We start from the raw sequence: 24508 nt of genomic DNA on the forward strand, positions 1-24508 counted from the left end.
GTTGATTTTGACTGTGTAATTATTGTTGGTGATTTTAACATCCACATGGACAACCCTCAGGACAAAGGGACTAAAGACCTGAGTAACACTCTGGACAACTTTGGGCTGACTCAGCATGTAGCAGAGGCCACACAGAATAGGGGGCACACTCTAGACTTACTGATCTCTAAAACGTAGTTTATACTTCTCCGTCATTTCGACGATGTAGCTACGACGTGGATGTGGACCCCTACGCCGTAGCCTGACGTGCACCTCCAAAACATTCCAAATACACGTCGCGTTGATACGGGTTATAAGGGCTGTGAATGTTGCTGACAGAGTCTCTGTGGCGCAATCGGCCAGCGCGTTCGGCTGTTAACTGAAAGGTTGGTGGTTCAACTCCACCCAGGGACGAGTAGTTTCACCAATAAATCAATAAATCGTTGATATCTTAAACATATTGCTGCCATGTCTTCAGAACACGGTGTCACCGTCCAGCCCTGCCCCTTTAAGACGGTGTCTGTGTGTGTGTGACGTACGTGTGTAGGGAGAGAGTCGATAAAAAAAGATTGATGGAAGAAAACGAATAAAACCTGCGTTCCGCACAAAAAAGCCTTGACTCCGTTCTCATTTTGGCCCGGACCCTACGATTGCCAGTTACCGGTAACGAGCCAGAAAATAAAGACCAGCTCCTTACTACGGTTCGGAGGCAGGGGGTTAAGAAGGTAACACTGGGGGCTCGTCCGGGATTTAAAAGTTGGCTAAAAGTGAGAAGAAGAGCTGTGAACGCGAGAGAGCATGGCGACACGCGGCAATTTTTTTGAAAGACACGGGGAGCTCATTAGCCCAAACGTAAGCACCAATCCGTTTTTAACGGACATAACGGACTCTGTTGATTCAACTGGCATCAGATGTGTCGCCGGCGGGGAGAGTTATAACCCGTTTCTAGTTAGCATGGAGCTAACCGCCGGAGCAACGGAGCTAGCCGCAGGTGAAGCGGCAGCCCGTCCAAAGACAGCGCTGCTCAGCGAGACATGGCTACCGACCCCACCACCCTCAGCACTGACTAATCCCTTCCACACGCCAGCAAAGCAGGACGGCGCAGCGGTCGGTGAGTCTATGGTTCCCCCTCAATACTGTTGGGTTGGCCCTGGAAATATGGTTTCTACCCCAGCTGTAGCTGTACATTACGACATGAACAATGACTTTAAACAGACTTTTGATGGACGGCCAGCGAACCCCTTTTCCCCTGCAAACAATGTGCATGCCAGCATGAACCCAGCCACTCTGGCCCATACACCAGTCTCCCAGTCTTCTGTGCCCCCCTTCACACCTTGTATGTCCCAGTCTGTGAGACACGTTTATGCAGAACGGGCTAATGGTTGTTACTCTGCCCCTCCCAGTGATGCACCATTTCTCCGGGGTAAAGAGCATGACTCCAGAGGATATTCACAGCCTAGCTGGAGAAGGGCCGAGCCTGCCCCACAACGTCCTTCCTCTCACATGATGTGTGGCGGTGATTTTATGGACAGTAGCGATGATGAACAGTATGGGCAGAGAGAGAGAATCCCCACCTTACAGCCAGGTCGTTTTGATGGGTCGGGGTCATGGAAAGCCTTTCTCTACCTGTTTGAGAGCTGTGCTCAGGCCAACCACTGGTCAGAGAAGACCATGGCCGTGCAGCTCAGATTTAGCCTGACTGGTGCTGCTGGTGCTATTGTCCACAAAAACCCCAGATCTACTCGGTGGAGTTACCAGTGTATTGTGGATGAAGTGGATGCCACCTATGGGCCATGTTCGGAGCATGCAGCAGCCATAGGCATTGAACTGAGACAGAGAGTGAGAGGGACGAGTGAGGCTCTGCACAGTCTGAGGGATGATATCTACGAAAAAGTTTCCATTGTGTATGCAGATCGTACAGAGCGGGAACAGGACGCCATCAGTGTGGAGATCTTCACTAACGCCTTGACTGATGCTGAAGTGGTTCAAAGACTACTGGAGGAGCAGCCACGCACCCTGGCCAGAGCATACGAAGTAGCACACCGGTACGAGACGACCAGAAGGGCTGCCAGAGCGGTCACCCAGCTGATGCAGCCAGGTCAACGCGGTTCATCAGAGCGGAGAGCCAGGGCAGCAACGGTACGCGAAGATACAGGTGTGATGCTGTGTGATGAACTAGGAGGGGAAGTTATGAGGTCCACCAACCCAACAAACAGGAAACCGAGATTTCGCCAGCAGTGGCTGCCAAAGAAAAACAGAAATGTTGAGATGACCTCAGCCGAGATAATCTGTCACAACTGTTCGGGTGTAGGACATATACAGAGGAACTGCCCTTCTCCTCGTCGACCCAAATCGCACACCCCGAGTGTCGACCTGACCCCAGTTCTCCGTCCCGGCACCGTGGTTACCTGCACCAGCGGCCTGGAAGGTGAAATGAGTGTTAAAATACTAGTACATGGACTGGAAATGTGTGCTCTGCTAGACTCTGCTGCTCAGAGAAATGTGCTGCCTCTCCACCACTTTGACTCCATTCCTGTCGAGTCCAGACCCCAGATTCAGCCGTCCACTGCACAGGTCTTACAGGGCATCGGGCCCAAGGGCTTGACAGTCATGGGGGAAGTCAGTCTGCTAGTGCTCGTGGCAAGCAGGATTACCAATGTGAATTTCATCATAGCTGACACGGCTGAGGGCACCGAGGTTATCCTGGGGCGCCCTTTTCTGCGGCAGGCAGGTGCCCACCTGGACTATGGTCACAGAGAGATAACCCTCTTCGGTGAAAAGGTCCCCCGTTTTAACCCAAACCACCAGCTTCAGGTGCATATTGTCAGAGTGGCCCGCACAACTGTGTTAGCGTCGGGTTGTGAATATGTAGTGCCCGGCACGGCCCGCCTCCGCCATGCAGCTAGTGGAGACAGGATGTTGAGCCCAACCAAAAGCTTCATCGAAAAGCACCATGTGTTAGTGGCCCACATTGTTGTTCGGACGCGGCAATCAACCAACATCCCCATCAGAGTCTTCAACCCTGGCACTGCAACTGTCACGCTAATGAAAGGGTCTGTGGCCGGCCTCCTTCAGCCAGCAAAGGTTATGGGAGAGGTAGAGCTTCAGCAAAGGGAGGCCTTAACAGTGTCCGAGCCTGTTAATTCTGACTCTGTTTCTTTCCCCAGTCACCTGCAGTCCCTTTACACTGAGAGCTGTGCCAGCCTGTCAGAGGATGACCATAGAAGGGTGGCCAGCCTGCTGCAATCATACAGCAACGTGTTCTCCACGGGGCCCACCGATCTCGGCCGCACTAGCCTTGTGCAGCACGATATCCTGACCACCCCTGGGCCACCTATAAAACAGCCGCCACGCAGGATGGCCAGTGACAAACAGCTTGCAGCAGACCAACAGGTGCAGCAAAGCCTTGAGAACGGTGTAGCCCAACCCAGCAACAGCAGCTGGGCCATGGTAAGAAAGAAAGATCAGAGCTCACGGTTATGTGTGGATTACCAACCTTTAAATGAACGGACTATCAAGGACGCTTATCCCTTACCACGCATCCAGGACACTCTAGACACGCTCTCCACTGCCAAGTACTTCAGCACATTGGACTTAACATCAGGCTACTGGCAGGTGGAGATGACACCAAGGGCCCGCAAAGCTGCTGCTTTCTGCACACGGAAAGGGCTCTTTGAGTGGAATGTGATGCCGTTTGGGCTTTGCAACGCGCCGGCCACGTTCCAGCAACTTATGGATCGTGTTCTGGCTGGGCTGCAGTGGGAGACGTGTTTGGTGTATCTTGACGATATTATAGTCCTGGGGCGGGATGCTACTGAAATGCTGGAGCGACTCAGCCAAGTGTTCACCAGACTACATGAAGCCAACCTCAAGCTGAAGCCTTCCAAGTGCTGCCTTTTCCGGGAGCAAGTGGCCTATCTGGAGCACATCGTCTCTGCCAGAGGTGTCGCCACCGACCCCCAAAAGATCCAGAAAGTGGTTGAGTGGCCAACACCCAGAAATATCTCAGAGGTACGGCAATTCGTCGGCTTGGCGTCCTATTACAGACGTTTCGTGCAGGATTTCGCCACACTTGCTAAGCCACTTCATGAACTCACCAAAAAGTATGCACGCTTCGACTGGACAGCTGAACGTCAAGAGGCATTTGAGACACTGAAAAGCCGGCTGACATCTGCGCCTGTGCTAGGCTACCCCCTCGACAATGGCAAATTGTTTCTCGACACCGACGCCAGTGATTGGGGAATCGTCGTGCCCATGTACGGTGCCAGAGCCTAATCTAAGTGTCCGGCATCAGCATAAAGCAGTGCAGTACAGCTTAGATGACTTTCCAGCTGAAGTGGTTGCTGTGGAGAGCAACCTCCAGTGGGGGTAGAGGACACCTCCGACAACAACAGCTGCGGCTATGCCCCCACCTGTCCAAGCATCCACAGGGTGAGTGAGCCACTTCACACTAACCTGTTTTGCGGCTGGACTCTAGAACAGTTGAGCAATGCCCAACTAACTGACCCAGATATGTCACCAGTGAGGAAGTGGATGGACGCAGGAGACCGACCATCGTGGACTGACGTAGCACCCTGCAGCTCAGCTACTAAAGCATACTGGGCGCAATGGAAACGACTCTATCAGAAGGATGGAGTCTTGCTGAGAAAATTCTACTGTGCAGAAGGTCACGTGTTCTATCCCCAGATCCTGCTGCCTCACCAGTACCGTACCTCTGTGATGCAACAGATGCATGATGGCTCAGTGGGTGGTCACTTTGGGGTGGAGAGGACGCTTGCACGCCTTAAGGCCAGGTACTTCTGGTATAATATGAAGGACGATGTCACACTCTGGTGCCGCACCTGCACCAGCTGCGCTGCAAAGGCTCGTCCGAAGAAAACTCCTCAGGCTGCCATGGGCACAGTGCGGGTTGGTGCTCCTATGGAGAGGATAGTAGTTGATTTGATGGGACCTCTGAATGAAACGGAGAGGCGAAACAGCTACATACTGGTCGTACAAGACTATTTCAGCAAATGGGTGGAGGCCTACCCTGTTCCCAATGAGCAAGCAGTGACAGTGGCAGAGAAGATTGCCTCAGAGTGGGTATGCAGATACGGAGCCCCACAGTGCCTGCACAGCGACCAGGGCACCAACTTTGAATCAGCAGTGTTGCAGGAGATGTGCGCCCTGCTGGGGATTAACAAGACACGAACAACACCCTTTCACCCGCAGTCCGACGGCCAAGTGGAGCGCTTTAATGCCACCCTGCAGAAAATATTGGCCACTACTGCAGAGCGTTGCCATTGGGATTGGGATGTCATGATTCCGTACGCAGTGATGGCCTATCGAGCAACCAAACACAGCTCCACAGGCCTGACACCTAACATGATGCTCTTTGGAAGAGAGACAACTGAGCCAATCGACCTGGTTGCAGGTCTGCCCCCAGATACTGACCACTCAAACACACCTCCACAGTATGTCCAGCGGCTCAGAGAACGGCTAGAGCTCTCACACCAGCTGGCACGGGAAGTGCTAGGGAAATCTGTTGAACGGGCCAAACGACAGTACGACAAAAATATCTGTCAGGTCCAACACAAAGTTGGTGATGCAGTTTGGTACCTGATAAAAGGCAACAAGAGGGTGAAAAACAAGGTACGGAAGTTTTTACCTTCTTATGAGGGCCCCTATTTTCCACTCCTCAACCAAACTGAACATTTTTCCTATCGGCAACCACTTGTATGTTTGGTAGTAAATCAAAAGCCGCCGGGGTAACGTGTCCCACTGTACCCACAAGCTGCCAGGCTCTGTGGTTAGAGAGAGCGCAAAAAAATAAAAATTGGTAGACTGACAACTGGAGGAGTGGTAGTCAACCTCCACCTCCACGGCTGGCCGAGGTGCCCTTGAGGAGGGCTCCGTACCCCCCCCCCTCTCCCCGGCGCTGTAATTGGCTGCCCCACCGCTCCAGTGTGTGGCATCTGTCTCCATGAGTGTGTGACCCTGTGCATGTGTGTGTTCAACAGGTACCAACCTGGATGGGTCACATGCGGAGGAGTCATTTTAAATTAAATCATTTTAGTTATTTACATTGATCCTCTATCATTCAAATGGTTATTAGTATGCCATGAGACTAAAGTGAAAGAAAGTTTACCTGTTTTGACAATAATTAAAACCAGATTCATTGGTTAGCTCCCTGGGGTTGTAATTGCAAGACAGTTTCTCCTGAAATGCCTCAAGTCAAGATGAAGCACAGGTCTGCTACTCAGGCTTTGTGGACTCTTCTTTTATAACGAACCATTACACAGAAAACTGTGAAAATGTGGTTCCTCCTCTCCAGTACCCCCGAATAGACCTTACCAGGGAGGCTGAGGAGTGTGATCCCGTTTTTCCTGTCTGACACAAACATTCTTACAATTTGAATGGAGTGAATGGATGTTTTTATGTCTAACAATGTTTAAATGTTTGATGCTAATGATAAAAGCTCCACGATGTCAGATTTTATGTTCAAAGCAGAACATGTGAAACAGCATAAAAAGTCAACATTGACTGAACAGCATACATGTGTAACTGTGCTGTCGACACAGTGATGTAAACACTAGATAAAGAGAGAGAATGAGCTTTTTACTGTCGGACTGTGTTGACTAAAGTGAGGACAGAAAACAACAGACTGAGCGAACAAAGAGAAAATCAGGAACCTGCAGGGAAATCTTGCCCCACAGCTGAAAGTTTCTCCTTTAAACAGAGAAGTTTCAGTATTTTTCTGTTTTCACCACACTGCTGAATGAGTTCAGGCGTTGATGCTGATCAGTGTTTCCTGAATTGTTCTGTTCTGTTGAAGAGTACTTTTAGTTGTAAATGATGTTGTCAGATTGGTAAATAAAATCTACTCTTTGTTCCACTGTCTTCATATAGAAAGTCCAAGATCTTTAATCCTTCCGCAGGCAAGAGGAAAATTGTGCGTCCAGAGTGGAGTCCTCCTGTTAGACACTAATCCATATGCTGATGTACATTCCAGCTGTCGTGACACTAAACAGTGAAATTAATCTTATAACGAGTAAAATCTATTAATGGTTCAAATGTTTTGACCTGTTTTGACTCCTCCTGTAAGCATGTAGTGTTCTAACCCTTCACACTGTGGAGTCAATGCTTGTTTCATTCAAAAAGGAGTGTATCAACTCTATGTAAGCACAGTGCATAAATATGTACAATAAAAGGTGATATCAAACCCTCAACAATATAAGAAATACCTTATTTGTCCTTGGAAGAATAACTTTTGAAGAAAATTACCTTTTAATTGACAAGTAAAACTGTTTCTTATTTTGATAAAAGAATCCAAACAAATTTAGCTTTTTTATTTTTACAATGTTTTATTTTATTTAAACACATAAATCAATGTAATAATAATTTTTGTAGGAACATATTCATATTCTTATTTGAATGACACAATAATGCTCTTAACAGTTGTGAGAACAATGCACTGATACTTTCAGTCAGTGCAGTTGTTCAGGATGAAAAGATAGAGCCGTACAAAAGATATCTACATTTTAAGTATTTTTATTGATGTTACTGTAACAGGATGTATAGAGATTTCATTGGTTGACTAGTCTTATGTGCGAATACTAAATGCTGCCGCTACTTTCTCTCTTGATGTTGTTGTCGGCGATGTTTTGGCGTCATATATTTTTTGAAGCGCCTCCACATTGAAGGCAGCTCTGGTCTTTCTTCTGAGGGGTTAAACTTGTCCACTGCTTGTTCTGGTACTGCAAGTTTAAGAGACATGTCTTCTGTGGCATGTAAGGGGTTTGACGTTGGAGAGTCCTCTGAATGTTTAGAGGTTGGTTCCATTTCGATGACAATGAAAGTTCTTTCTTGATTGTTTCCTGGAAGTGGTTCCTGGACAACGATCTGGGATGAAATGTCCTCCGTGTCTTGAGGTTCCTGGATGACTTCAGGCTGGTCGTTCTTTATAATGGTCTCTACCGTCTTTTTGTTTTTGCGCCGACGCTTTTTAGAAGAAACTTTCTCTTTCGGTGGCTCTGAGACATCTTTTGGTTGTGGGACTAATTCCATTTCGATGTCACTCACCAGTTGTGGGACCACGTCTGGTTGTGGCACTCCAGCCTGATGAGCCAAATCTGATGGAATCACTTCCTGTGAGTCTTCAGAAGCCCTTTCTATTTCTTTTTCTTCCACAGGTTCGGAAATCTTCTCTGGTTCCTGTATATGGATCGGTGATGAAATGTCCTCCGTGTCTTGAGGTTCCTGGATGACTTCCGGCTGGTTCTTTACAATGGTTTCTGGCGTCTTTTTGTTCTTGCGTCGACGCTTCTTTGATGTAACGTTCTCTTTTGGTGGCTCAGGGATCCCTTGTGGTTCTGCTTTGTTGACTCCCTCCACTTCTAGATTCGATACTTCCACTTGTGAAGCCAGCTCTTCTACTATTATGTTCTTTGGTGGAAGACGTATCTGATCTAAATGGAGTTCTGGGAGGATGTACAGCTCTGTTTTTTCTTCTGGCTTGATGATTACGGATAGAAATATTTTATTTAATTAATATCTTTGTTGATAGGATATGTACCTCAGACTTTTAAGGTTGCTGTAATTAAACCTTTACTTAAAAAACCTACTCTTGATTCAGAAGTGTTGGCTAATTATCGACCTATATCCAATCTCCCTTTTTTGTCTAAAGTTCTTGAAAAAATAGTTGCAGTTCAACTTTGTGATCATTTACACCGAAATAATCTGTTTGAAGAGTTTCAGTCAGGATTCAGAGTGCATCATAGCACAGAAACAGCACTTCTGAAAGTTACCAATGATCTCCTGTTAGCTTCTGATAGCGGACTTGTTTCTGTACTTGTCCTGTTGGATCTCAGTGCTGCATTTGATACGATCGATCACAGCATCCGAGACTATGGTTCTCAGCCGGAAAAGGGTGGAATGCTCTCTCCGGGTCGGGAATGAGATCCTTCCCCAAGTGGAGGAGTTCAAGTATCTCGGGGTCTTGTTCACGAGTGAGGGACGAATGGAGCGGGAGATTGACGGGCGGATCGGTGCGGCGTCTGCAGTGTTGCGGGCTCTGCACCGACCCGTCGTTGTGAAGAGGGAGCTGAGCCAGAAGGCGAAGCTCTCTACTTACTGGTCAATCTACGTTCCCATCCTCACCTATGGTCACGAGTTGTGGGTAGTGACCGAAAGAACAAGATCGCGAATACAAGCGGCCGAAATGGGTTTCCTCCGCAGGGTGTCTGGGCTCTCCCTTAGAGATAGGGTGAGAAGCTCAGTCATCCGGGAGGGGCTCGGAGTAGAACCGCTGCTCCTCCGCATTGAGAGGAGTCAGATGAGGTGGCTCGGGCATCTGGTTAGGATGCCTCCTGGACGCCTCCCTGGGGAGGTGTTCCGGGCACGTCCCACTGGGAGGAGACCCCGGGGAAGACCCAGGACACGCTGGAGAGACTATGTCTCTCGGCTGGCCTGGGAACGCCTCGGGGTCCCCCCGGAAGAGCTGGAAGAAGTGGCCGGGGACAGAGACGTCTGGGTTTCTCTGCTCAAGCTGCTGCCCCCGCGACCCGACCTCCGGATAAGCGGCAGATGATGGATGGATGGATGGATGGATCACAGCATTCTGTTACAGAGACTTGAACATCTTATTGGGATTAAAGGAACTGCATTAGGCTGGTTTAAGTCATATTTATCTGATAGATTCCAGTTTGTTCTTGTAAATGAAGAATCTTCCTCACACGTTGGAGTAAGTCATGGAGTTCCTCAGGGTTCTGTGCTTGGACAGATTCTTTTTACTTTATACATGCTTCCATTAGATAACATTATCAGACAGCATGGCATAAATTTCCATTGTTATGCTGATGATACTCAGCTGTACTTATCTATGAAACCAGATGAAACCAACAGGTTGGTCAGACTACAAGCCTGTCTTAAAGACATAAAGACCTGGATGACTCAGAACTGTCTTCTTTTAAATTCAGACAAAACTGAAGTTGTTCTCTTTGCACCTGAGCGCTTCAGGGAGAAATTGTCTAGTTATATAGTTACTCTAGATGGTATTTCCTTGGCTTCTAGTTCTACAGTGAGGAACCTTGGAGTTATTTTTGACCAGAATTTATCATTTGACGCACATATAAAACTGGTTTCTAGGACTGGCTTCTTTCACCTTCGTAATATTGCTAAAATCAGGAACATCCTGTCTCAGGGTGATGCAGAGAAACTAGTTCATGCATTTGTTACTTCAAGATTGGACTACTGTAATTCCTTATTATTGGGCTGTCCCACATATTCTCTGAAAAGCCTCCAGCTGACCCAAAATGCTGCAGCCAGAGTTCTGATGAGAACTAACAGGAGAGATCATGTTTCTCCAGTTTTAGCTTCTCTTCATTGGCTCCCTGTTAAATTCAGAATAGAATTTAAGATTCTTCTTCTCACATATAAAACTCTTAATGACCGAGCTCCATCATATCTTAAAGATTTAATTATAAGGTATTTTCCTAACAGAGCACTTCGTTCCCAAACTGCAGGTTTACTTGTTCTTCCCAGAGTTTCTAAAAGTAGAATGGGAGGTAGAGCCTTCAGTTATCAGGCCCCTCTCTTGTGGAATAAGCTGCCAGTAAATGTCCGGGAAGCAGACACCCTTTCCACTTTTAAGATTAGGTTTAAAACTTTCCTTTTCAATAAAGCTTTTAGTTAGGGATGGCTCAGGTAATCCTGAAACATCCCATAGTTAAGCTGCTATAGGCTTAGACTGCTGGGGGACCTCATCTGTCACACCTTTCCTCCTTTGCTCTCTTTTTCCCCCTGTTTAATTTCACAATTGATTTTATGTACATGGGACATTATTGTGGTTATTAACTTGTGTTTCCCTGTTCCAACAGGTATCCTTTGAATGGCGTTATGGTGTTTTTCCCCCCTCTTTTCCCTCTTTTCTGTCTTCTCAAACCCCAGCTGGTCGAGGTGGATGGCCACCCTTCGTGAGTCTGGTTCTGCCAGAAGTTTCTTCCTGTTAAAAGGGAGTCGTTCCTTTCCACAGTCGCCTCAGGCTCAGGACGGGAGATTGGACTGAAGACAAGTTTCGGTGCAATCTGTTGGTTTCCTTAGCTAGGATATTGATTTTTTTTAATTGGCTCTATATGAATTAATTGGATTATGATTACAATGAATTGAATTCCAATTGGCTTGAATTGGACTATATTACTTAAGTGTCTTGAGATGACAATTGTTGTAATCTGGCGCTATATAAATAAAATTGAATTGAATTGAAATTGAAATACAGCCTTCATAAGTTCTGCCACCTTCTTTTCCTGTGTCTTTGTTGCCTCCTCCTGTGCCTTTAGTTTGGAGGCAAGATCAATATTGGAGGCAGTCTTTTCTTTGAGTTGTTCTTTCAAGCTCTCTAGCTCTTTCACAACTGACTGATATTCAGTTTCAGATACTGGTGGTTTCAGTGTTTCACAAAATTCTGCAATGACTTCATTGCATTCCTTGAGCTCCTGCTCACACTTTTCACGGAGATGACGCTCACATGTCAAACTGTTTTCCAGGTCCTTCAGTTTTTCCTCCGAAATGGAGCAGCTATTCTCTGCTGCGACTCTTCTGTCTTTTTCTCGTGTTAGAAAGAAATTCTTTTTCAGCAGCTTAGTCCTGACAATATCCATCCGATGGTATAAATAGTTGATCTTGTCCTTATTATGTTGGTAAGATTCCTGTAATTTCTCTGATCCATAATCTTCGTCAGCAGCAGAGGCATTAGAGGGAATCTCCTCGGTTTGTGAAATTGGAAACTTCCAGGTGACGCAACGAACTTTGGAGGCCTGGGGATGATCCTGCACAAGCTGGACGTCCTCGGAATGAGGAGTCACAGCCGCAGCAGAGACCTGGGATTGTTCCTTTTCCAACAGCTCATTTTCTGAGCTTGATGTTAAAATTTCTGATCTGTTGGTGGGTTCCTCCAAACCTTTGTTACTGCCAAAAGTAATGTTATATTTGTAGGAGTCCTGGGATTGTTCTTTTTCAAACTGGTCATTTCCTAGGCTTGATGTTAAAATTTCCTGCCTGTTGGTGGGTTGCTTATAACTTTCGTTACTGCCAAAAGTAATGTTATATTTGTTGGAGGCCTGGGCTTGTTTGTCGGTTTGTGAATTTGGAAACTTCCAGGTGACGCGACAAACTTTGGAGGCCTGGGGATGATCCTGCACAAGCTGGACGTCCTCGGAATGAGGAGTCACAGCCGCAGTAGAGACCTGGGATGGTTCTTTTTTCTCTTCGTCATTTACTGTTTGAGGAGACGGGGAATCCTCAGAGGCCTGGCATTGTTCTTTTTCTGACTTGTTGGAGGGTTCCTCATAACCTTCATTATCACCAAAAGTAATGGTATATGTGTAGAAATCCTCAGGTAAATCGTCGTCTACCATGTCACACCACTGAAGTTGAGCAGATGATATCTTGGTTTGACTCATTTTGCTTGTTGTTTTTAAGAGCTTGTCAAAATGACTATTTAAGATAGTAATAAAGTGTTGTTTTTAAGAGTTTGTCAAAATGACTATTTATAATAGTAATTAAGTGTTGTTTTTTTAGGCGATGTGAAAATCGTTTACTGTGACTTTCAAATTTGCTTCCAAAACTGGACGTGTTTCTTCAGATAAACTCCTGACGAACTGTGAAAAAGGAATGAAAATGTCTGGCCTATATAACATTTGTGAAGTCAAACAACATCAGAGGTGACATCAATTGTGATGTGAAATGACATCAGTGTTGACATCACAAGAATAATGTCAGTTTTTAAAATGTTTCCAAGATAAGCCTTTTTCCACATTTGATATGTTTTTCCTGCAATTCCATTCAGTTTTATTTATATAACGCCAAATTACAACAAATGTCATCTCAGGGCATTTCATAATCATATTCCAATTAATTAATTTAAAAATGAATCCAATTCATTCACACAGAGCCAATTCAAAAACAATTTCCTGACTAAGAAACCAACAGATTGCACCAAAACTTCTCTTCAGTCCAGTCTCCCAAACTTGCATTATATCTAATTAGCTATAACTTTGAAAGTCCCATTTTAAAAGTGGAGTTTTAAGCCTTAAAATAAGTGATTTTCAGGTGGCTAGAATAGAATATAATAGAAAAATACTTTATTCAACCCCCAGTCAGGGAAATTCAAATTAAGTCAAGTTTCTCATAAAATCATAAATATTTGGAATGATTGTGTGTTAATCCCAAGAACATGTTCAAGTCTCTGTTGTGCTCGATGCTGTGATCGATCGTATCAAATGCAGCACTGAGATCCAACAGGACAAATACAGAAACAAGTCCGCTATCAGAGGCTAAGAGGAGATCATTGGTAACTTTTACCAGTGCTGTTTCTGTGCTATGATGCACTCTGAATCCTGACTGAAACTCTTCAAAGAGATTATTTCTATGTAAATGATCAAAGTTGTTCTGCAACTATTTTTTCAAGAACTTTAGACAAAGGGAGATTAGATATAGGTCGATAATTAGCCAATACACACTGCTCAAAAAAAAAAAGAAACTTTGAAAACAGATCTCAGTGGAAGAATCATACTGCATATCCAGGCAATGTGTGAAGGATGAAAGACCGCAATTGGCATTAATGATCAACGCAGACTGAATTTAAAGACATCCCTATCATGTGAAAAGGGCGAAAGGGCCATTGTAGCAACTGAAAATTATACCAAGTGGCCCCCACATGATTGTATGCATTACAACATTGGGGCATGCTTCTAATGGATCAACATACGGTGCCCTGTGGGGACATTTATCCCAAATGTGGAAAAGAGCATCACTGAACTTCTGAACAGTCAGATGCAACCCAACTGTATGAGTTTAACCAAGACATGTCCTAGAGGAACTAAGGACCCACTGCACCAGTACATGGTCTCACAACAGGGCCAAGGAGTTTAACCAAATATCCATGGGCAGCTGTTGTACAGGTCTGTGTATCCTTCAGTGGATATGCAGAGTACTACAACATGCTCCTTGACTGGAACATGGGCCCAAGGAGAATCTGTTAAGCGCACAGGAGCCCAGAGGGTTATGTCATCAGTAGTGACACTGACCAGGGCAATATTGAAGTACTCAAGAATCAGAGAAGGCAGAAATTAAAAGTTGATGGTTTTATTCCAAGTAAATAAAATGCATCTTAAGCCACCGCCAGGACAGTCTGGTTGCCGCTGGACACATCCGCCAGGACAGTCTGGTTGCCGCTGGACACATCCGCCAGGACAGTCTGGTTGCCGCTGGACACATCCGCCAGGACAGTCTGGTTGCCGCTGGACACATCCGCCAGGACAGTCTGGTTGCCGCTGGACACATCCGCCAGGACAGTCTGGTTGCCGCTGGACACATCCGCCAGGACAGTCTGGTTGCCGCTGGACACATCCGCCAGGACAGTCTGGTTGCCGCTGGACACATCCGCCAGGACAGTCTGGTTGCCGCTGGACACATCCGCCAGGACAGTCTGGTTGCCGCTGGACACATCCGCCAGGACAGTCTGGTTGCCGCTGGACACATCCGCCAGGACAGTCTGGTTGCCGCTGGACACATCCGCCAGGACAGTCTGGTTGCCGCTGGACACATCCGCCAGGACAGTCTGGTTGCCGCTGGACACATCCGCCAGGACAGTCTGGTTGCCGCTGGACACATCCGCCAGGACAGTCTGGTTGCCGCTGGACACATCCGCCAGGACAGTCTGGTTGCCGCTGGACACATCCGCCAGGACAGTCTGGTTGCCGCTGGACACATCCGCCAGGACAGTCTGGTTGCCGCTGGACACATCCGCCAGGACAGTCTGGTTGCCGCTGGACACATCCGCCAGGACAGTCTGGTTGCCGCTGGACACATCCGCCAGGACAGTCTGGTTGCCGCTGGACACATCCGCCAGGACAGTCTGGTTGCCGCTGGACACATCCGCCAGGACAGTCTGGTTGCCGCTGGACACATCCGCCAGGACAGTCTGGTTGCCGCTGGACACATCCGCCAGGACAGTCTGGTTGCCGCTGGACACATCCGCCAGGACAGTCTGGTTGCCGCTGGACACATCCGCCAGGACAGTCTGGTTGCCGCTGGACACATCCGCCAGGACAGTCTGGTTGCCGCTGGACACATCCGCCAGGACAGTCTGGTTGCCGCTGGACACATCCGCCAGGACAGTCTGGTTGCCGCTGGACACATCCGCCAGGACAGTCTGGTTGCCGCTGGACACATCCGCCAGGACAGTCTGGTTGCCGCTGGACACATCCGCCAGGACAGTCTGGTTGCCGCTGGACACATCCGCCAGGACAGTCTGGTTGCCGCTGGACACATCCGCCAGGACAGTCTGGTTGCCGCTGGACACATCCGCCAGGACAGTCTGGTTGCCGCTGGACACATCCGCCAGGACAGTCTGGTTGCCGCTGGACACATCCGCCAGGACAGTCTGGTTGCCGCTGGACACATCCGCCAGGACAGTCTGGTTGCCGCTGGACACATCCGCCAGGACAGTCTGGTTGCCGCTGGACACATCCGCCAGGACAGTCTGGTTGCCGCTGGACACATCCGCCAGGACAGTCTGGTTGCCGCTGGACACATCCGCCAGGACAGTCTGGTTGCCGCTGGACACATCCGCCAGGACAGTCTGGTTGCCGCTGGACACATCCGCCAGGACAGTCTGGTTGCCGCTGGACACATCCGCCAGGACAGTCTGGTTGCCGCTGGACACATCCGCCAGGACAGTCTGGTTGCCGCTGGACACATCCGCCAGGACAGTCTGGTTGCCGCTGGACACATCCGCCAGGACAGTCTGGTTGCCGCTGGACACATCCGCCAGGACAGTCTGGTTGCCGCTGGACACATCCGCCAGGACAGTCTGGTTGCCGCTGGACACATCCGCCAGGACAGTCTGGTTGCCGCTGGACACATCCGCCAGGACAGTCTGGTTGCCGCTGGACACATCCGCCAGGACAGTCTGGTTGCCGCTGGACACATCCGCCAGGACAGTCTGGTTGCCGCTGGACACATCCGCCAGGACAGTCTGGTTGCCGCTGGACACATCCGCCAGGACAGTCTGGTTGCCGCTGGACACATCCGCCAGGACAGTCTGGTTGCCGCTGGACACATCCGCCAGGACAGTCTGGTTGCCGCTGGACACATCCGCCAGGACAGTCTGGTTGCCGCTGGACACATCCGCCAGGACAGTCTGGTTGCCGCTGGACACATCCGCCAGGACAGTCTGGTTGCCGCTGGACACATCCGCCAGGACAGTCTGGTTGCCGCTGGACACATCCGCCAGGACAGTCTGGTTGCCGCTGGACACATCCGCCAGGACAGTCTGGTTGCCGCTGGACACATCCGCCAGGACAGTCTGGTTGCCGCTGGACACATCCGCCAGGACAGTCTGGTTGCCGCTGGACACATCCGCCAGGACAGTCTGGTTGCCGCTGGACACATCCGCCAGGACAGTCTGGTTGCCGCTGGACACATCCGCCAGGACAGTCTGGTTGCCGCTGGACACATCCGCCAGGACAGTCTGGTTGCCGCTGGACACATCCGCCAGGACAGTCTGGTTGCCGCTGGACACATCCGCCAGGACAGTCTGGTTGCCGCTGGACACATCCGCCAGGACAGTCTGGTTGCCGCTGGACACATCCGCCAGGACAGTCTGGTTGCCGCTGGACACATCCGCCAGGACAGTCTGGTTGCCGCTGGACACATCCGCCAGGACAGTCTGGTTGCCGCTGGACACATCCGCCAGGACAGTCTGGTTGCCGCTGGACACATCCGCCAGGACAGTCTGGTTGCCGCTGGACACATCCGCCAGGACAGTCTGGTTGCCGCTGGACACATCCGCCAGGACAGTCTGGTTGCCGCTGGACACATCCGCCAGGACAGTCTGGTTGCCGCTGGACACATCCGCCAGGACAGTCTGGTTGCCGCTGGACACATCCGCCAGGACAGTCTGGTTGCCGCTGGACACATCCGCCAGGACAGTCTGGTTGCCGCTGGACACATCCGCCAGGACAGTCTGGTTGCCGCTGGACACATCCGCCAGGACAGTCTGGTTGCCGCTGGACACATCCGCCAGGACAGTCTGGTTGCCGCTGGACACATCCGCCAGGACAGTCTGGTTGCCGCTGGACACATCCGCCAGGACAGTCTGGTTGCCGCTGGACACATCCGCCAGGACAGTCTGGTTGCCGCTGGACACATCCGCCAGGACAGTCTGGTTGCCGCTGGACACATCCGCCAGGACAGTCTGGTTGCCGCTGGACACATCCGCCAGGACAGTCTGGTTGCCGCTGGACACATCCGCCAGGACAGTCTGGTTGCCGCTGGACACATCCGCCAGGACAGTCTGGTTGCCGCTGGACACATCCGCCAGGACAGTCTGGTTGCCGCTGGACACATCCGCCAGGACAGTCTGGTTGCCGCTGGACACATCCGCCAGGACAGTCTGGTTGCCGCTGGACACATCCGCCAGGACAGTCTGGTTGCCGCTGGACACATCCGCCAGGACAGTCTGGTTGCCGCTGGACACATCCGCCAGGACAGTCTGGTTGCCGCTGGACACATCCGCCAGGACAGTCTGGTTGCCGCTGGACACATCCGCCAGGACAGTCTGGTTGCCGCTGGACACATCCGCCAGGACAGTCTGGTTGCCGCTGGACACATCCGCCAGGACAGTCTGGTTGCCGCTGGACACATCCGCCAGGACAGTCTGGTTGCCGCTGGACACATCCGCCAGGACAGTCTGGTTGCCGCTGGACACATCCGCCAGGACAGTCTGGTTGCCGCTGGACACATCCGCCAGGACAGTCTGGTTGCCGCTGGACACATCCGCCAGGACAGTCTGGTTGCCGCTGGACACATCCGCCAGGACAGTCTGGTTGCCGCTGGACACATCCGCCAGGACAGTCTGGTTGCCGCTGGACACATCCGCCAGGACAGTCTGGTTGCCGCTGGACACATCCGCCAGGACAGTCTGGTTGCCGCTGGACACATCCGCCAGGACAGTCTGGTTGCCGCTGGACACATCCGCCAGGACAGTCTGGTTGCCGCTGGACACATCCGCCAGGACAGTCTGGTTGCCGCTGGACACATCCGCCAGGACAGTCTGGTTGCCGCTGGACACATCCGCCAGGACAGTCTGGTTGCCGCTGGACACATCCGCCAGGACAGTCTGGTTGCCGCTGGACACATCCGCCAGGACAGTCTGGTTGCCGCTGGACACATCCGCCAGGACAGTCTGGTTGCCGCTGGACACATCCGCCAGGACAGTCTGGTTGCCGCTGGACACATCCGCCAGGACAGTCTGGTTGCCGCTGGACACATCCGCCAGGACAGTCTGGTTGCCGCTGGACACATCCGCCAGGACAGTCTGGTTGCCGCTGGACACATCCGCCAGGACAGTCTGGTTGCCGCTGGACACATCCGCCAGGACAGTCTGGTTGCCGCTGGACACATCCGCCAGGACAGTCTGGTTGCCGCTGGACACATCCGCCAGGACAGTCTGGTTGCCGCTGGACACATCCGCCAGGACAGTCTGGTTGCCGCTGGACACATCCGCCAGGACAGTCTGGTTGCCGCTGGACACATCCGCCAGGACAGTCTGGTTGCCGCTGGACACATCCGCCAGGACAGTCTGGTTGCCGCTGGACACATCCGCCAGGACAGTCTGGTTGCCGCTGGACACATCCGCCAGGACAGTCTGGTTGCCGCTGGACACATCCGCCAGGACAGTCTGGTTGCCGCTGGACACATCCGCCAGGACAGTCTGGTTGCCGCTGGACACATCCGCCAGGACAGTCTGGTTGCCGCTGGACACATCCGCCAGGACAGTCTGGTTGCCGCTGGACACATCCGCCAGGACAGTCTGGTTGCCGCTGGAGGCCTCTTTCATTGTGGTCATGAGGTCATTTAATCTTGCGCTGCCATTTGACGCCTTAACTTCAACTTCATTTGTTTCCAGTTGCACTGAAAGAAATAGGCATCCAAGACCAATTCAATACACCTTAATTGCCACGTCCCACTGCTTTGACCTGGAACTTTGTTAGCTTAACCAAGTTATCCACATTGTTGTAATAACTGAGAACAAGAACAAGGCTTTCTCAGGAGCTGCTTCAAACACCAAATGAAGCTTTCCCCACACCACAGAAATTTTATTGCAATTTTTTTTGCAAATATTTTTATGCTTTGAATTAAACAGTTACATATAATTTCCAAATATTAAATTGTTCTGCTGTAAGAAGCCAGGACAAATGTTCAGTTGGTCACAGAACCTGCTCACCTTCTTCAACATTTTTCACCAACATGGAATCCATCGACTTAAGAAGGCCAAGGTTTGTCTTGGGAGAAACATCATTGGATGACCAGTCTGTAAGGAAACCAAGGAGTTATTGTCAGAAAGAAGCTCAAAAGAGTTGATGCTATTTATTTACTGACCATTTTCATTCCTCTGCAGCACATAAGATCTTCCATTTGTTCCAACAACTGGCAAACACCAGCCTATGGACAGATAATTCATTAAAGTTTCATGTTTCTGCAACTTCATGGAACAACATAAACAACCTCACCCTGACACATCAGATTACCATAAAACCCATTACAACCAAAAAATAATTATACAAGGGAAATATATATATTTACGTAAAGAACACTAAAACACAAACCTCTGGTTAACCATATTGTCAGACCACAAATTATCTGGACCCAAACAGCTCCCATTGCTTCAGTTTAAACACAAAAATGCAACAGGCAAGTTTTAAAAAGTTCATCATGCAGGTATCCCAGCTGTTCCTCATAGGTCTAATTGGCTTTCAACTCAGAGAAGACATGCAGGATTCGATGTACTTTGGAATTTGGAAATTGGGACTCATAATCATGTAATTTATCATATTTGTTTCACAAAGTGGGTAAAGAAATCACAGCAACCTTAGCTTTATTTTGCTGCTTTGTTACAAAGAACAAACAATTATGTAGTTGTTTAAACTGAAGAAAATGTTTTATTTGAATGAGGCATAAAGTACTTTTATGCCTTATTAAATCAATAATGAAATAAAGCTTTAATATTTCACTTTTTAGTTAAAATATAAGTGAAGAGATAATGGAGTATATCTAATCAACTTAAGATGGTGTTTTCTTTGATTTCTCAGTCTGAACTTCTAAGTTCCCAGTTGTTAGTGAATGCAGCATCAGGTTTTCCTGTGACAGACATATCATCAAACCAATCAGATTACTGAACTCTTACCTATAATTCCTATAATACTTGATACAAGGTTTGTCCTTAAAAGATACCTGAGAAATAGTTGCATTACTGTGGTAAAAGCTCTCCAATCTCATAAATACCTGATACAGTAATTTTGAATATAGGGAATTGTTAGATCAGAACTAGGACATGTTCTTGATAAATACTTTACTTTACTTCTCTGCTAAATTTCTTTCTTTCTTTTCGGCAAAAATTAAAATAAGACCAAATGTTGGTAATGAATCAAGAAAAATTCAAATGACTCCTCTGTGAATCATGATTTGGTGTTTTGTTTTTGTTTTTTTCACTGAATCACAATGAAAATTTGAGATATTTCACAATGAAAATACAGTTTAGCAGAAGCCGGTGTAAAAAGTCATGGTCAGCTGTCTTCATCTGGAGAAAATGTTGGTTGTCGTAAAAAGTGGAACCAGAATTGGCAACTTTTAATGAAAGAAATTTGTTCTTTAAATTAAATGTAAAATATTCACACCCACCTGTGCTCTAATTCAAGTGTTCAGATGCCCCAAATAACCAATAAATTACAGTTTTGTATCATAAAGTTTTTTCCTGAGAATCATTGATCAGGTCAAAAATATATTTCTTAATGCCAGCTTTTCAAACAGCTCCAACACTTGGCATTCCAGATCATCATGAACCTTTCATACAGGCAGTTGATGAGAAGCATGGTTGTATGACATCTGTTCTTATGCAGGAACATGGGGGCAGGCAAAGGCCAGTGGCGTATTTCTCAGCAAAATTGGACTCTGTGGCTGCAGGCCTGCCTGGTTGTCTTCTTGCTGTTGCAGCTGCAGAGAAAGCTGTCCTGGCCTCTCTTGATATTGTAGGCTACACTAATTTGACTGTTTTGGTTCCTCAGTAATGCAACAACTAAAGTACTGCTGACAGAAATAATTCCTAGATGGGGCATTCTAGAGATGATCAGCAGTGATAATGGCAGACACTTTGTAAACACAGCATTGACTGAGGTTGGTAAGTTCCTTGGAATAAGCTTGCACACAACATTGTGCTTATCATCCACAGAGTGGAGGTGCTGCGGAAAGAGAAAGTGGTACATTAAAGACCAAGTTAGCCAAATGTTGTGACGAAACGGGTCTGCCATGGACAAAAGCATTACCAATTGTGCTCACCTTTATGAGGATGAGAATCAGAGCTCGAGTGAATCTCAGCCCATTTGAGATTTTATTTGGCAGACCTCCTAACCTGGGATTGGGACCTGTAACCAGACCCCTCCCTTCCACAACTGTCAGCAGTAAAGGCTGTACTCCACCAGTGTGTTAAGTGCTAGTAACCTCTGACACCGAAGGATGAACCATCCTTACTGAGACCTGCAATGAAGCGACGTGGTGATCACACGTGCGAACCATGGCAGAAACTGTTTATTATTTGTATTTTCTTATTTAAAACCAGCATGTGCACATTTTATCTTGATTTCACTGGAAGAATAAAAGAGAACTCTCCCCGGGGCTCCCGCCATCTCCTCTGGGTTTGTTTACGTTACTGCACTGGACGCCTCGTGGCGCCTATCTCTGCCACTCCAGGTTTGGGCATCTGAAACCGACTCCCTTTCGATCGGCCGGGGGCGACGTAGGCCATCGTCCCGCACTTCTGAGTGGCGTTCGCCCATCCCTTGATGGACCAACTGATACCATCTTCAACTGCTATTCACATGGAACCCTCCTTCGTTCTACTACCACCAAGATCTGAAACCTATGCCCTTTCGAAGATTTTAAGCTTCTGTTTGCACCTCTCTCACTAGAGCAGGAAAGGGCCAAATCAAGTGTGGCAGACCATTATTATCTCCAGAAGGAGGATAATCAGATCCCCCCTGCAAAAGGCCAACATCTAGTGTGCCCCCTGATGTGAGAATTTTCCCATTTTCCAACATGGGAAACCCAACAAACACTGCACAGGCAATCATTTCACCCATGTCTATTTCGTGAAATGTGATGTCCATCTTTGCCTGAACAAGGAGAGAAACTGTTTTCAGGCCTACCACAATACAAAATAAGATGTGGTGTACCAAAAAATAAACAAATCTAAGTGAAAGGTTCCTCTTCCACCACACTGGTTCCGCTGGTGGGTTTGTCATCGCTGCGTGACAGCTTTATTTCAGCAGATACAGAATATGTATGACATTGTTTTGCAATATGGAAAAAATGTTCTGTTGCTTGTTTGAAATTACTTTAAGAAAAGTTTAAAGGAAACTCAAAGTTTAATGAGTTAAAAATGTTGTGTTGTAAGGGTTTTTGTTTGTTTAAGGTAAACAAACTGAGCGATGAATTACACATCAATACCTGATATATCAAATATGATACGTATTAAAAATCATATATGCAAATGTATATACATTTTTTTTGGTTGTTAGAAGGTTCAACAAACACAAATGTTTTTAAAAAAACAGTTTTTTCTGACAGTTATTTCATGGCTCAGGCTTTACAGGGAATTATCTAACAAAATAAAGACCCGAGTACACAAAAAAGTTAAAGAATTTTAAAATAGGGGAGACTGGGTGTGGTGGAAATTTTAGTAATGCACAGAGTCATTTTGCACAGAGTTATTTTCTTAAGATAACTTTAATAGATGCTTTAATGATAATAAGATAAGATTGATAAGATGCTTTAATAATAATATCTTGCAAGAGAGAACAATACAGTATAAAATACTGAGTTGCTCAAACCACAAAAGGCAAAAAACACACAGTTATATTGCCCACTTATCACATCATCTCTCTTTGGGTATAGTTGATTGTTCTTCTATCTTTCCTCCCCAACCATCAGTTGAGGTTGCCCCCTTAAAGTGCAGCTATCTCGTTATAACTGTCAGGTCTCACCGAGACTCTTAGGTCTTTGTATATTGTCTTGTCACTTCCTGTTTTATTTTGAAATTAACAACTCCTCTCGTTTCAGATAACTTGCTCTTCCTCCCGTGCCATGTGTCTCATTGTCTTCCCTTGTAGGTACCAGATGTGCTCGGGTTACCAGATCTGCTCGGGGCCCTGCGCCTGTTTGGGTTTACGTTTACCCCACTATTTACATTTTATGAATGCCAATATGAGGTTATTTAATAGAAACTCCAACTGTATTACAAACTACATTGCGTCCCATTTCATAAGAATCAGATGTCCTCGGGGTGAAGTCCCTTTCGAAAGATAATGCTGGATTTCTTTGTAAAAGCCATCCATGTTTCCTACGAAGAGCCGCGAAAACGACTTCAATAGGTTGTTTTTTTTACTTCTTCAGTAAGTTGTCCGGACCAATCACATTCCCTTACGTCATCGTGCCAACGTCCAGCCAATAGGCGCAGGGCCCCGAGCACATCTGGTACCTACACCCTGATTCCCAAGTGTTTCCACCTGTTCCCCTTGGTCCCTCATGTGTATTTAGTCTGCGTCTTCCCTTGTCTCGTTGCCAGTGTGTTGAATTGTCTCTCGAGCTTTCGTCCGCTAGCCTCCACAGTGATCCACGCCTACGTAAACCAAAGATCTTGTTTGTTAATGATTTCCTCCTTGAGAGCGATTTTTTTTGTTGTAAGTTTTTTCATAGATTTAGCCAAGTGAAGTTTTCTTTGTATTGTCGTTTATTCAGTGGTACCTCCGGTAGAGGAGTGTCTTTGATTTCTAGTGATAACTTTCATAGCAACTCCATTAGAAGGAGCCTCTTTTGTTTATTGGTTTTGTTAAATTTCTATAGAGCCTCCGACGGTTCGGAGAGGGATAAATTTAGTTGTAAGATTTATATAACCTTTTGTTTTTTCCTCCTAGCGTTTTCCTAGGAGTTTTCTTTTGATAAGTTTTATAGTCTCACTCTTCTCCCCACAGGTATCGAGAAGAGTGAGTTAGGAATTCATAATCTATTGCTTTGCTCTGCAAGTGACTATCATTATATAAATAAAATCTGGTTATTGTTTCTACCCTGCATCTGCGTCCAGTGCTTCACGGTCCGTGACAATAACAAGCCCACCATTGTAAAGAGGAATTTCAGAAAAACAGGACAGGCTGGTCATTTGCAGGTTATACACAGTAACACTTGAGGAAAACTTGAAAGCAAAGAAGTTCTTTGAGTCATTTGGTGAGATACGTGCTAAATTCTGAGAACTATTTCTTCCCCACCTGACAGGGACAATAACATTACCCATGTCAGGGGGAACACTGCCCAGTGCGCGTCTGTTGAATTCATTTGCAGATTCAGGTTGGGATTCAAAGCAAACTATACAAGTATTTTGTGCTCTAGCTAACTTAAAATATGGCCGTTGTGGAATAATGTGACTAGTGAGGGGCGGACA

The 24508-nt window shown here is 47.7% G+C and overlaps 1 non-coding gene across 1 annotated transcript; it reads left to right on the forward strand.

The window, feature by feature from the left end:
- The first annotated feature begins 319 nt into the window (after window positions 1-319).
- Window positions 320-393, forward strand: trnan-guu (transfer RNA asparagine (anticodon GUU)). The gene has a single exon. It is a non-coding gene; the product is annotated as a tRNA-Asn (tRNA).
- The last annotated feature ends 24115 nt before the right edge of the window (window positions 394-24508 follow it).

The sequence above is a fragment of the Leuresthes tenuis genome, unplaced genomic scaffold (genome assembly GCF_036924035.1).
Source record: "Leuresthes tenuis unplaced genomic scaffold, fLeuTen1.0.hap1 SCAF_19, whole genome shotgun sequence".
Classification (NCBI taxonomy): Eukaryota; Metazoa; Chordata; class Actinopteri; order Atheriniformes; family Atherinopsidae; genus Leuresthes; species Leuresthes tenuis.